The sequence below is a fragment of the Echinops telfairi genome, unplaced genomic scaffold (genome assembly GCF_000313985.2).
Source record: "Echinops telfairi isolate 266 unplaced genomic scaffold, ASM31398v2 ScPeMD7_7475;HRSCAF=8513, whole genome shotgun sequence".
NCBI classification, from domain to species: Eukaryota; Metazoa; Chordata; class Mammalia; order Afrosoricida; family Tenrecidae; genus Echinops; species Echinops telfairi.
This window is the reverse complement of record NW_022111379.1, coordinates 28,284,442-28,294,661: the sequence shown is the minus strand read 5'-3', so window position 1 is coordinate 28,294,661 and position 10,220 is coordinate 28,284,442. Positions and strand designations below refer to the sequence as shown.

General features: G+C 36.8%; 1 pseudogene; it reads left to right on the top strand.

Annotated features, from left to right (window-relative positions):
• The first annotated feature begins 7,778 nt into the window (after positions 1-7,778).
• LOC101659395 lies at positions 7,779-9,867 on the top strand (annotated as a pseudogene).
• The last annotated feature ends 353 nt before the right edge of the window (positions 9,868-10,220 follow it).

Genomic DNA, 10,220 nt, shown 5'->3' with positions numbered 1-10,220 from the left:
AAAATTAATATAAGACACTGTCTTATTTTCGGGGAAACAGGGTATGTGTGAATGCTGCAAACTGATTTTGGGTTTCCATTGTCATCCATAGACTTTTGCAGACCAAGTGTTCACAATGCAAGCTCTGATAACATTTTCTCTTTCAGATTTGGACTTATTACCATCCTTGAGTGTGCTGCTTCCATGTGGGTTTAGGTGATGTCTCACTTAGATGACTGCATGTTCGAAGACAAGCCTTTAAGACCCCAGATGCTATTCTTTCTGATAGCTGGGCACCATCCAGTCTCTTCACCACATTTTGCTGTAGCACCCATATCTTCCATGGCCACTTCATAAGGGCACACATCAAACAGGGTCATGTTGTGTAAGAACTAATTGTTCTTAGACTGGGGATAGGATTAAGTGTAAACTAAAAATCTAGTCATATATCTATGGTTTATAGATGCCACTGGTTCACTTTAGATACACCTTTAAGCTTTTATGTTACAGAACATTGTCAATCATCTTCTTGAATGACATAAGATGTCGTTCTGTTGATAATGTTCTTAATTTAGCCAATGATAATGCATTTAAAACACAATTGAGAAAAGGAGATTAAACAAGTGTAACCTCTGTTGCCTTTAACACTTGTACTGCTCCTAATGCTTTCCTTTGCCTTAAGCACGTGATTCTGACATTTTTTATATGTTGCTTTCTTATTCAAACAAGTTAATATGTATTGATGTGATGGTAATGAGTTATTTAGGAGGAGCCCTGGTAGCACAGGGGTTACAAATTGATTTGCTAACGGCAAAGTCAGCAGTTCAAAACCACCAGCCACTCTATGGGAGAAAGAGGAGGGTTTCTACTCCTACAAAAGAGTTACAATTTCGGGATCCCACAAGGGCAGTTCTACCCTGTCCTCTAAATTCACTGTGAGTCATTGGTAGTGAGTGTAAGTTTTTAGGAGAGCCTCAGTTAGTGATTTAACCTCCTTTTCCTTCCAACCCTGGGTAACCATTAAATAATATTGATTTTTGGTGGAAAAGAACGTTTCTTGACCTTTTAGATTAATGATCTTCTAAAACATTCGTCCTTTTATGAGTAACTTATTTCACTCAGTATAATGTCCTCAGGCTCATCAATGTTTTGAGTTGTTTGGCAGATTTACCATTATTCTTTAATATTAGGTAATATTCCATTTTGGATATGTACCATAGTTTGTCCATCTGTCCTTTCATTGCTGGGCCTTTAGGCTGTTTCTATATTTTTGCTTTGTGAGTAGTGTTGTGATCAATATGGGTATGCAGATATCTATTCATGTCAAAAGTCTTATTTCTCAAAGATATAAATCTAGCAGTTGGAATATTGAATCGTGTGGTATTTCTATTTATAAGAAGTGCTATGTTTTTCAAAGTGACTGTAATATTTTATAATCTCACCAACACTATATGGGGGCTTTCATTCTCTCCACACCATCATCAGTATTGTTGTTTTCTGCTTTTTTTAAAGAAAAAGTTTGCTACTATAAGGTAGGGTGAGATGATATCTGATTGTTGTATATATAAACGTCTCTTTAAAAGATAATAATCATGGACACTTCTTCATGTTTGTTGGCCACATAAATGTCTTTTGAATAAGGTGTTTGTTCATATCCTCTGACCATTTTTGAAATCCAATTATGGATCTTTTTATAATTAAGGTGTGGATGTTTTCTAGATATTTTGGAAATTGGTCTATCATCTAGCATGTCATTGTGAAAAATATCTTCCTTATCTGTGTGTTTCCTAATAATTCTTTTTAGACGAAATCTCTTGATGGATCTTATTATTGCTAGATGCCATGATGGTCTTGATGTTCTCCCACAGCTCATCAGATCTTTGTCATTAATGTTCAAAGCATCAACTATACATTTGAGATGTTCTTGAAATTCAGGTGGGATAGACTCAAGGCCATATTTTGGCTCTTGTGGACTTGTTCATTTTGTTCAGCTTCAACCTGAATTTACATATGAGAAACTGATGGTTTGGAGGCAGATGGATACAATCCTATCACAGACAGTATCTATCTTCAAGATATATATTGAAATGTCTTTTTTAACAATGAATGCCATTCCTTTGATTATAGCATCCCCTGCATAGTAAACTGTTTGATTTTCTGATTCAAAATGGATAATGCCAATTTATTTCAGCTCACTAGCACCTAGTATATTGATCTGTATGTGTTCCATTTCAATTTTGACAACTTCCAGTTTTCCTAGATTCATATTTGGTACATTCCACGTTTCAATTACTAGTAGTTTCCACCACCTCCCTCCCCAGGATAGTCTGTTAGATTGGAAAGTCTCCTTAAGCCTGTTTGTGCTAGGAGACCCTGCTCATAGCAACCAGCATCACAGTAACACACTAATCACCATAGTATGAACAAAATGGCAGAAAAGTGTTGGTCTTGACTGGTATAAGGGAATAATTCTTACAAAGTGCCAATCATCTACTTTGTTTCTGTTTGTACAGTTTTGTTTTGTTTGATAGGTTACTTATGCCATGTATTAGCACCCTTAAGCTTGTCCCTATTTTTTTCTTTAATGGTTTTAGGATTTTACATTTTATGTTTAGGTCTTAATCTATCTAAATTTTGTTTCATTTATATTCAAATAGATATCTAGTTTTGTCAGAGTACTTTTTCCTCATTTAATAGTATTCAGTTATTTATCAAAGATCAATGGTGCATAGGCACGTGGTTTATTTTTAGGTTCTCAATTCTGTTCCATATATCTCTGTATCATTTGTTGTATCACTATCAGTGTTTCTTGACTACTGTGTCTGTGTAGTGGGTTCTCAGATTGAAAATTGTGAAACTTCCTGCTTTATTGTTCTTTATAAGTGATCTACTTATCTGCGCTCTCCTTTTCAAATTAACTTGGTGGTCAATTTTTCCAAACCTTAAAAAAAGATGATTAAATCTGGATCAGTTTTGTATCATAGCTCTAGATTGGGTAGTATTGATATCTTCATCATATTACATCTTATCCGTGAGCATGTTATATTCTTATATGTATATAGATCTCTTTTTAGTTTATTGTCGTACTGCTTTTAGATTTTTTATTAAGACCTTCATCATTTGGTTGGCTATTGTAAGTGCCATTGTTTTCCTGATTTTCTTTCTTAACATAAAGGAATATAACTGATTTTTGTATATTTATTTGGGACCTAGCCACTATGATTAATCTTTAATTGTATCTCTTTTGTAGGTAGCTTTTTATGTTTCCCATGCTGGGTTCAGTGTTCTTTTTTTAACTGTGGGAATTTTGATTATAATATGTATTGGTGGTTCTCAATTTGGGTCTGGCCTATTGTGATTTATTAAGTTTCTTGAATATCTATTATCATTGGCTTTCATGATATTATATTTCTTTCAAGACATCTTCAATAATTTCAGTACATGTACATGTGTGTGGCACCTCTTCCTGTTCTGAAGTACTGATCATCAATAAATTATTCCATTTGATGTATCTCACATAGGTGTTCAGATTTTTTTCCTATTCTTTTTTTCTGATGCCTCTAAAAGTTTAGAAAAAAAATTTTCAATCTCACTAAGTATGATTTTCCATTGAACCAAATCTACTTTTTTGCACTTTCAACACATTGTCTGCTTCTGATATCTTTGTATTGATGTTCTGGATTTATCCTTGCTATTTTTCTACAGTTTCTAAATTTTGTTAATTTTGTGAGTTTGGTCTTGTGCTTTCCTGAATTTTTCTAAAGTTTTACCTATGCTTTCCTTTTTGTGCTTGCAATTTCCTTGATCTTTCGATAAATTCATTGAAGGTACCTAGATATAATTATTTTGAATTCTTTATCAGGTAACTTCAATAGCATTTATTCCTTAGGATGGTTTTCTGGCTCTGTATTTTTATTTGTTTGAACTACTCTATCTTTTTTCCTCATCTGAACTGAAATTGTTATCGCTGAGCAATTATGGTGTCATCACATTTATATTTAATCAGTTATTGTATATTGATATATTTTGTCTAAGCTTTCAAATTTTGATTTGTTTTTTGCTTTATTTTGTTTTGGTATATCCCAGTGAGTGGAGCAGGAATGCTATTCTACTTTTTAGGTAAACAGAAAGTATGTACTAATTTTTTGGTAATGAAATGCTGTATTTACCAAGTGTCTCCTGGTGAAGGTGCTAGAATATGGAGGTGTATGTGCAGTTCCCTGCTTTCTGTTCAGAGAGAGTAATCGAGTGTGTGGTGTGAGCCACTTCCTATTGTTTATCAATTGGTTCAGGAGCAGGTGGTGGCTCTGACCCAGGTGACGATGAGGTTGGGAAGTATGGGAACAGTCGCTGTCTCCTTTGATGTGCCACAAGAAAATAAATAAAGATTTAGAACCACATGAAAGCCTATAATAAATGAAAAGAAAAAACATGGGAAGGAGCAAAGAAACCAAAAAGAATAAAATATGAAATAATCAATAAATAAAGCAAAACAACATAAAAAGATCTAGAGGAAAGAAAAAGATAGTATTAAAGAAAAATAAGAAAATTTAAAAATTAAAATTAAAGAAGGGAAAAATAAAAGAACCAGGGGAAAAGAGAAAATAGGAAGACTAGAAGCCAGGAAAGGGGAGAAAAGGTAAAGAAAATTAAAAAAACATAAAAGGACGAAGCTTGTCAAGGCAAGGCATCTATGTGATGCTCCAGATAATCAAGGAGGCAGAAGTGAACGGAGAATCTGATATCCATAAGCCATTCAATTGATCTCCTTGTTCTCTGTTTTCATTAAGTTTCTTCTCCAAGTAAGTATTCTCTACACTTCTCAATCTTTCTGCTGAAACTCTGGATGTCAGGATTATCATTCTCATCTGCTTATTGGACCGAAAGGCAGCCATATAAGCAGAAGAAAGGGGTGCTGCATTATTTAAAATCAAATGTGTGCTTCTGGGTTGCATCTTTTCACCATTAAACCTGCATATTGAGCAAATAATCTAAGAAGCTGGATTATAGGAAGGAGAATGTATTGTCAGGATTGGAGGAAGGGTTTCAATAACTTGTAACATCAGATGATACGATCTTACTTGCTGAAATTTAGGCCATAATGCACGCACTGATGAAGATTAAAGTCCACAGTCTTCCATAAGGATTGCAACTCAAAGGACATAAAGCAAACAACCACAAATGGGCCAACAGATAAGATACCACAGCAAATGGGAAGAATTGAAGTCTCCAATAATTCATTTTACTTGGATCCACAGTTATTTCTCATGGAAGCAGAAGTCAAAATTTTTTTAAAAATCCATTTGGACAAATCTTGGTACTAGATTTATTTTAAATGCTATATCCTAAAGATTCCATTTTGAGGACTAAAGTGAGGTTAACAAATATTTGTATATGACCACTGAGATAAAAAGAAAAGGTTTTCACACTAAAAGAAATGCACTTTGATGGGTATCTGGGGTGAGATAAGAGAGAGTAAAAGAAAGAGAAAGGATGGAAGGTGAAGAGGTGTGAACTTGGGTGATGAGTATCCAGCAAGAGAATATCCAGCAACAGGGAGTTGGCCATAAAATGATGGAAAGAAGGCAAGCCATTGAGAGGTTTGATAATATGCTATATATAAAAATGACAAGTCCTGTAAATTTTCACCTAATGCACAATAAAGTTTCTTAAAGAAGCAAGCAAATGCTTGCTTGATATTTGAACTGTTGATATTTGAACAAGTGTGGGAATAATATTAATAATGAAAAAGACCTTTATTCTGGGAAATCCAGATACTTCTTCTTGTATAGTTTTAAAGATTAGGGAAAAGTCCATATAGAAAAAAGAAAGTTGCATACAGGATTTCTTTCTATCGTGATAATACACCTACTTATACACTTTTTGGGGTAGCTGCCTTATAAGAATTTCAGTGGGAAATCTTACTCCTTATACCCTGAGACTCTACTGTTACCTCTCAGACTACATAATGAAAAACAAAAGAAAAATTCCTCAAAGAGCATTTTAAAGGAATACTATTTTAGTTCCTCAAGGATGATAGAGCTGCCATCTTGACATAGTATAAATTGAAGAGCACAGAATTCTTTAAGAAAGAGTTAGAGAGATTGTTTCAATGCTTTTAGAAGTGTATAGACCTATTAGGAGTAGAAATAATAGCTTTGTGTTGTGATATTTTCTGTCTAATAAAGGTTCTTCTGATTTTCTAAAAAAAAAAAAAAGAAACTGAAGGAACCTAAAACAGGATGGTTACCAAAAGAAAATCACCAAGACATAGCATAATCAAACTTTTTTAAATAGGAGACAAGAAAAGACTTCTGAGAGCAGGTCATGAAAAAAATAAAATGTCACTAGAAAGAGGAAGCAATAAGGCTAAACTCAGATTTCATAGTAGAAACCATGCAGGCAAGAAAGCAATGGAATTACATAAATAGAACTTTAAAACAGGGGCAGGGGAGCCAACTAAGAATCACATACACAGCAAAATTGTCCTTCCCACAACTAAAACAAATAAATAAATAGAAAATCTCTGCAGGCCCGGCAAGTGCAGCAAAGCAAGAGCCCTTCAGATGTTGCTGCCACCAGCCGGGTCAGAGACATAAGCTGATCCTGGGGCTGTCTGCTGGTCCCAGGGTCCCCAGATGAGTCCAAGAAGTCCCATTGTACTGGAGTAAGATGGCGGGTAAGTTTGATTGTGATTGTGCTGAGCTGGAACCACCTGACCACTAGCAAAGGACATTGCCTGCTAACCAACAGCACCTAGGGCTTTCTGTTGAAATACACAGCAACAAAGGAAGAAAAGAAACAAAATGGAAACAGTGCTCACCAGCACCTGAGAAAGATGCTGCTCAGATACACTGAATGTATCTGCACTGTGAGGAGAATGTTCCTACAATGTTCCTGTTGTGTGCATATTTATTCACATTTTTGTTAAATTGTTTAGCACAGTAAATCTGAGTGCACGGTACTTCATTTCATTCCATTTGAGTTTCTTGAGCATTTGCTTTTAAAATGCCTGCAAAGTTGCTGCCCCTGCCTTGAACTATGGGTACTGCAATATTTTTAGTTCTCAGTATGAATAGAGCCTTTTGAGCTTTAAATCTAAGGGAATTCAACCAGCCTGGTTGACATATGCAGTGAACACCAAGAAACCATCTTGCTATGTGAGATAGTTAAAGTTTATTGTGCCAACCTGGCCGATAAGCACATGTGGGGTTAATTAAAGGACAGAGGGATAAATGGCTCCATGAGCCTTGCCATTGAGTTCTCTGGTCTCTTGCTTTCTGATGGCTGGACCAGGATGCAGCTGCCTTAGCCAGTTCCCTGCTTCAGCTGGCAAGGCTGACTTTCTGCAAGACATCCCAGAGAAGCCATATGGACCTACCCCGATGCAGCTCTGGGTGCTGGAGCAGCTATGTGGAGACCCCTGCCAGTGCTGAGATGCTTAAATGCTCACTGATTTGGCTTTCCTCCTGCAGTCAGCATTATTGCATGTATTTTGTGAGATGGAGGAGGACTTTGTAGATTGGTGTTGGACATATGGGTTAATGCTGGACTTGTGGGCTTGGGCAGCACTGGGTTGGGATGTTTTCTTGATGTGCACTTACCCTTTACATAAAACTCCCTCTTATATATATGGGTTTCTGTGAATTTGTCTCTCTAATGTACCCAGACTAACACACTATGGAAGCAAAATTATTTTCTTCTCCCCTTTTGAGAGATCTTTTCTTTTAATGCCAATTTTTTCCTTGTTTACACAAGTTCAATAGTTGGAAAGGAAAAGGTAAGCGTAGAGGTTCAAGATGGCAGAGACATTTGAAAGTCTCATGTACACTCAGTTTTGATCTGGGCTTAAGGTATATGAACTTAAAACCATTGGGTTGTGGAGTCAATGACTTGGTGTTTTGTGCTGCAGACAATGACTGTGACAAAGGAGTAGCCATCAAGAAAATTGTTCTTACTGATTCCCAGAGTGTCAAGAATGCTCTACATGAAATAAAAATTACTAGAAGACCAGACCATGATAACATTGGGAAAATGTTTGAAATTCTTGGTCCCGGTGGAAGCCAATCAATAGACAGTGTGGGCTCTCTTACAGAACTGAGCAGTGCTTACATCGATTGTTCAGGAGGACCTGGTTAATGTGCTGGAGCAGGTCCTTTAACTGGAAGAGCATGCCAGGCTTTTCCTGTATCGTTATGTGGGCTCAAATGTACTTACTCTGCAAACACTGCACAGAGATCTCAAACCAGCTAATCTTTTCATTAATACGGAAGCCTTGGTGCTGAAGATAGATGACTTTGGTCTTGCACAGATCATGAATCCTCGTTATTCCCACAAAGGTCATCTTTCTGAAGGATTGGCTACTAAATGGTACAGATCTCCATGTCTTTTTACTTTTGCCTAATAATTCCACTAAAATCATTGACATGTGGGCTGCAGGCTGAAATGCTGACTGGAAAACCCTCTTTGCAGGTGCAGATGAGCTTGAGCAGATGCATCTGACTTTAGAATCTACTCCTGTTGTCCATGAGGAGGATTGCCAGGAGCTTCTTTCTCAGTGTAATTAAGTTTATAGAAAAGATGACATGACTGAGCCACATAAACCTTTAACTCAGCTGATTCCAGAAATTGGTCAAGAACCACTGGATTTCCTGGAACGAATTTTGATTCTTAGCCCTATGGACCAGTTGACAATAGAGGAAGCACTTTCTTTTCCTTACATGAGCATATATGCTTTCCCAAAATACAAGCTGATTTCAAGCCATCCCTTTCATATTCAAGATGAAGTCAACGATATTCTACTAATGGATGAAACCCAGTCAGATTTATTACTGGGAAAGGTACCATGATTGTCAGTTTTCAAAACAAGACTGGCCCATACATAACAACTTTGGCATTGATGAAGCCCACCTTGATCCAAGAGTTCTGTCTGAAGTCGTTGATGAAGAAGTACAAATCAATCCTCAGAAATATCTGGGTGGAAATCGTGAAAAGTATAGAAGGATCCAGCTTTTGATACCAATTATTCTGCCGAGTCTTGCTGGCAGGACTGAGATCATCATGAAAACAAACACTGCGATCTGGAGCGCATCCATACTACGAAAGGAGGTCATCATACCTAGATAACTTAGTTTGTTGAGAGTGAAGTTAATCATTACTATGAGCCCACACTCATCATAACTCTTTCTAGATGGAAAAAACAAAGCAAAGAAAAATCTGATAAGTCCAGATGTGAGAGGAACGGACTGGTTGAAGCCCAGATCACCCTCCAGGAAGCATCCCAGCGGCTGGCTGAGAAAGAAAGGGAGAAGAGCCAGGAGTTTGATTATGATACTTTTATCACAGGCACTATTCAGCTTAGTTCACAACATGAAATGTTGTCCATGTGTCCCAACTAGAATTGAAAAGCTTGATATCAAATCAGTAAGCCAAGATAAAAGAGGAAGTGGAGATTGCAAACTTGTCGCAATTAGAAGCCTTGTACCAGTCTTCGTGGGATTACCAGTTTGTCATTAACCAATTTTGTTGTGAGGCAAGATAGGATGAACAAGTAGAGAAAGAAAACATACCCCGGCTACTTGGACAATTTCTTAAGCAGGAAAGAGGTGCCAAAATGCTAGATACAGAGCCTGCAGAGGATGGGAAGCTTGCGGGGAAGAGGGCACATGGAGGGGTTTCTGAACAATAGTAGGGTGTTTCTCTTTAACAAACAGCTTGAATCCATAGGCATCCATGTTTCACAGTTCAGCTGGGTCACCACTAAAGTCAATACAGGTCGCACCATCACCTTTTGCAATGAAATCTTCCCCTCAAAGTCTTCACAAAACCTGCCAGCATTCTGGAACAGCTGCACTGAAAATTTGTCTTTTTATTTTACTTGTGTTTTAAGTCATTTTTTTACTTGAATCAGATAGTAGCATTTTAGTAAGGATTTCATTAATTCTTGGTTTTTAAAATCCAGACTCTTCTACACCTGAGATAGTTTTCATTCTAACTGGCATGTTCGTACACATGCAGAACAGAGCAAAATAATAATGCAATGCAGGAGGAGACAAATGCACTAAAGACAAGTATAAGCATCCTTTTCTAGAACAATGGTATCTGTTTTACAGAAAACAAAAATCTTGCCTTGAAATTTACACAGTGAGACTGTTCATAACTGCATGGAAATATCTATTCTTTTTCCTAAGGCATTCTTCGTTCATGAGTATTTTCAAGTTTTTCATACTGAGCACATTTCC